This window comes from Eretmochelys imbricata, chromosome 5, assembly GCF_965152235.1.
Source record: "Eretmochelys imbricata isolate rEreImb1 chromosome 5, rEreImb1.hap1, whole genome shotgun sequence".
In the NCBI taxonomy this organism is placed as follows: domain Eukaryota; kingdom Metazoa; phylum Chordata; order Testudines; family Cheloniidae; genus Eretmochelys; species Eretmochelys imbricata.
This window is the reverse complement of record NC_135576.1, coordinates 127,696,870-127,702,039: the sequence shown is the minus strand read 5'-3', so window position 1 is coordinate 127,702,039 and position 5,170 is coordinate 127,696,870.

Genomic DNA, 5,170 nt, shown 5'->3' with positions numbered 1-5,170 from the left:
TCTGGAACCACCTCTCAGGTAGTTGAAAGCAGCTATCAAATCCCCTCTCATTCTTCTCTTCTGCAGACTAAACAATCCAGTTCCCTCAGCCACTCCTCATAAGTCATGTGTTCCAGACCCCTAATCATTTTTGTTGCCCTTTGCTGGAATCTCTCCAATTTATCCACATCCTTCTTGTAGTGTGGGGCCCAAAACTGGACACAGTACTCCAGATGAGGCCTCACCAATGTCGAATAGAGGGGGACGATCACATCCCTCGATCTGCTCACTATGCCTCTACTTATACATCCCAAAAGGCCATTGGCCTTCTTGGCAACAAGGGCACACTGCTGACTCATATCCAGCTTCTCGTCCACTGTAACCCCTAGGTCCTTCTCTGCAGAACTGCTGCCTAGCCATTCGGTCCCTAGTCTGTAGCAGTGCATTGGGTTCTTCCGTCCTAAGTGCAGGACCCTGCACTTACCCTTATTGAACCTCATCAGATTTCTTTTGGCCCAATCCTCCAATTTGTCTAGGTCCCTCTGTATCCTATCCCTGCCCTCCAGCGTATCAACCACTCCTCCCAGTTTAGTATCTCCGCAAACTTGCTGAGGGTGCAATCCACACCATCCTCCAGATCATTTATGAAGATATTGAACAAAACCGGCCCCAGGACCGACCCCTGTGGCACTCCACATGATAACGGCTGCCAACTAGACATGGAGCCATTGATCACTACCCGTTGAGCCTGACAATCTAGCCAACTTTCTACCCACCTTATAGTGCATTCATCCAGCCCGTACTTCTTTAACTTGCTGGCAAGAATACCATGGGAGACCGTGTCAAAAGCTTTGCTAAAGTCAAGAAACAATACATCCACTGCTTTCCCTTCATCCACAGAACCAGTAATCTCATCATAGAAGGCGATTAGATTAGTCAGGCATGACCTTCCTTTGGTGAATCCATGCTGACCGTTCCTGATCACTTTCCTCTCATGTAAGTGCTTCAGGATTGATTCCTTGAGGACCTGCTCCATGATTTTTCCGGGGACTGAGATGAGGCTGACTGGCCTGTAGTTCCCAGGATCCTCCTTCTTCCCTTTTTTAAAGATTGGCACTACATTAGCCTTTTTCCAGTCATCTGGGACTTCCCCCATTCGCCACGAGTTTTCAAAGATAATGGCCAATGGCTCTGCAATCACAGCCGCCAATTCCTTTAGCACTCTTGGATGCAACTCGTCTGGCCCCATGGATTTGTGCACGTCCAGCTTTTCTAAATAGTCCCTAACCACCTCTTTCTCCACAGAGGGCTGGCCATCTATTCCCCATGTTGTCAACTGTACAGAATCGTTTTAATTGGTTCTTAGTCATCAGATCCGCACCAAATACCTTCCAGTTTGCTGGAATGCATTCTAGGGGTGTACACCGTGCCCTAACCCCCGAGCTCTGTCCCTGTCCCATACCTACAGGGTAACTCTGGGCGTCCCCAGGTTCCAACAGAGCATACAATCCGGATTTCAAAAGGTTCCTCCCCTATAGTCCAAGGGACCGGTTCCTCACCGTCGTCCACAGCTGCTTCTCCACTATATGAATGCGTTGCACCTTTGTGCCCTCCAGGGTCGATCAAATAGCGTCTCCTCCGAGGCGCCCGATGAACTCACCGGTGCGCGCTGGGCGTCGGTTCTCGCCGCAATCCTCGACCTCCAGGAGGGGTCCAGGCAAGGCTAAATAGTAGCCTCGTCATCCCACCAGAGTCACCAAAAGCTGTTGCTTGCACCCAGTGCCGAGAGGCTAAACAACAGCTGGAGTTGGTTCGCTACCCGGTGTGCTACACCCAGTAATCACAACAGGGTGGAGAAGCAGAAAGGTTTATTTGCAGCTGCAAAAAGGTACAGGGAGAATAAGATCTCAAATCCTGCACCCAGAGCAGGAAGTTACACAGGTTTTTATACACCCCTTTTTTCCAGCATACTTATCCAATAGCAAGCTGCCCTAAGTATCCATATAGCCAGCCAATCCAGTTCCCAGCTAGTTCCCTTGTTCTCTGTATCATTTGTTAAACCATACATAAAGCTGCTTTATTCAGCATTGTTCTTCCATATCTGCCCTGTTCGGCCTTGCTTAGTTTCAGGCAGTCTGACTCTACAACATATTGTTGCAAATCCTCAGCATAACTGCTGTGAGCGCCTCCAGGTGGGGGGGGCCCAAGGACACTTGGGCCTAGTGCGAGGGGGCTTCATTGACACTCGTGGTCTTCCATCCCCTCGAGTTACCTAGTGGCCATGCCCCAGTGTCCCCAACATGGGGATTACACAGTTTCAGTACACTTCCTTCCACACACAGGTGGGTACAGTCAAAAGACCTGTGATTGCAAGCCATAGAGGCTGAATGGGCTTAGCTGCCAAACAGTGGTGTCACCATGGTGGGGTTATTCTCTGAGATGCCCATGCTGGCCAATCATGAAAAAACAGTTTCAAGCAAAGGAAGACTTCTCACACCGTGGCCTGTAACAGACCCATAAGCAGTGTGGTAACTGGGGGCCCTGACTCTCACGTGGAGTTGTAGAAAATATCAGCTTCTCTTAAAGAGGGAAAACGGACTGGGACAGACATTTAGACACAAACTGTGACCAGCCTGGGTCCCAAGAGTTCCTGGAATTCCTAAGAGTAAATGTTGTTTCCTGTAGCTTTCAAGGAAAACCCATCTAATATAGCTTGTCATGAAGCATAAGATTAGATGAGACTAAAGATGCGTGTAGGCTTTTTGTTTCAAAATAATTTTCTCAAATGCTTTGATCCACTTGCTAATAAATGTAATTGTTTTAAGAAGGTGGTTGGTCGCTACCACTGGTAGCTGGCTCCTGAATGGAGGATCAAGCAGGCACCTAAATCCCCATGTGGGGACTGACCAGTAATAAGCAGTTGGCATCGATGGGGTGTTGTAAGCATATGCTGGTCTAAGAATGGGAGAACGGAGATTGCACCCCAAGACGGGTAAGCATTAGAGTTTTAATACCTGATGGGATGCTCTGAGGCCAGAGCTGTGGCTAACCCCATAGCCATGAGATCACTATTACCATTGTTTCTTCATGTGCAGAAGAGGAGCAAGTTTTAAGTGAGATTTCAATGATACTTGCACTCTTGCAACATGAGGTTCACTCTCTCTTGCAAGAATTGCTGCGTATTTCATCAACAGGAAAACAGAAACAATTCCTCTGGTTTTGGTGACTCTAGCATACACCGTAGTCGGGTCCCCATTACTTTCATGAGTGATGGCCTAGTGCAGTGGCTCTCAACCTTTCCAGATTCCTGTACCACTCTCAGGAGTCTGATTTGTCTTGTGTACCGCCAAGTTTCACCTCACTTAAAAACAAAATGAGACATAAAAATAGAAAAAAGTGTCAGCGCAGTATTATTTAAAAATGATGGACTTTCTCATTTTTACCATATAATCATAAATCAGTTGGACTATAAACATTGTACTTACATTTCAGTGACTATGAAATTGTAGTTGGTACTGACTTTGCTAGTGCTTTTTATGTAGCATGTTGTAAAACTAGGCACATCTCTAGATGAGTTGATGTACCTCTTGGAAGACCTCTGCGTACCCCCAGGCATTGAGAACCCCTGTCCTAGTGCATCTAAGGTGGAACCAGTACCTCAGTGATATGCTGCCAATCCTTCAGTAATGAGCTGCCACACAATATATCCACGGTAGTGTGTGTTGTGTGAGCTTGCAAAGAATGTAATTTAATGGGGCAGGTGTCATATTTAGTTTCCCATTTAAACAAATGTCTTCAAGTCTTCAAACAACAAAGGAAGGGAGACAGTATCATTTGGACTATCAGCTGAGTATCTGAGGGCTTGTGCTTTTTCCTGAAAAATCCAGCGTGTGCACTGATAGGCCAGGGTTGGAATGAAATAAGTTGAAATAGGAGCAGGAATAACACACTTGTCAATAAGGGGAAGATTAGGAGTATTCCCCCCCACCACCAAAATATTTTGGAAGCACCAGCTATTTGGGGCAATATAGTCCTTTCCTAAGACTCTTTATTGATTTGCTCTTCAGAAGTATTTTGATGAGCTCAGGAATAAGTCAAGAACGCTCTAACAATATTCAGCGAGGAGGAGAATTCCATCAGCAACAGGGAAAACACCCCAGCTTCATACAGTCTCTGGTAGCGAAGCTTAACAAAGTACTCTCTGGAGACCTCAAAAGTTCCCTTCAGTGTATCACTGCAGCATCTGCCTGAAGCATCTATTAAGAGGTAGTAAGGCCTTCCTAGTTGAGAGTTGTTTCTTTAACATCTTAGAGGCCCAAACACTGGGGCTATGTTAAAATAAACTAAGAGAACCCATCAGCACCTCATGTTAATGAATCAGACAACTGCTGCTTTCTTTTGGGCCTCAGCAGTAGTGTACTGCCTAGTTGGGTAATGCTGTATCAGGAAGAAATAACTCCTCGCTTATGCACTATGTGGTCATTTCACATGCTTGTTGAATGTTGCTTTTCTCCCATCCTATCCCAGCAACAGCAGTGGCTCTGTGATTCCATCTACTATCTCAGAGGCAGAGTCAGTTACAGGCAGTACTTGTACCAGTATTCTGGAGCTTAGGGGAGAGAACTCACCTCAGTTGTCTTGCTCCCCTATTCACTCCTACTTTTGTCTGAGTTTGTTACCATGGCTGTCTTTTTTGGCTTCTGCATTTAAGTCCCTTTGGAAAGGATTGGATGAGAGTGTCAAGCCTGTTGCAGTCCTCCCAGCCTGCTTATCTAGATCCAAACTAAGCAGCTGTGGGCATCCTAGTAGACCCTACTCTGACAGCCTCCTACATGCATGATGCATTTTGGATAATGCCTGGGCTATTGTCAGACCCACTGGACGCTGCTTTCGAGTGCTGTTGTAGCTGGAATCAAAGCTCTGGCGCAGATGTAGGTGCAAAGTCTAAACTAGCAGCCCTTCCTCCCAAGGGTGTTAAGCTGTTTGGAGAAGATATGGATAGGACCAATGAGGAGCCCTCAATCTGGAAGTCACCTGCTCCCTTAAGTCTTGTCTTCCTCCTCTTAGTACTGGGACCCAGTAGAAGAGCTTCTGGTTATGTTCTACCTCCTTCCTCTGCTGCTACCCCCAGGAGCAATTTTTTTTACCTTCCAGACAAGACTCTTTCCTATACATGATTTTAGCTGTCCAC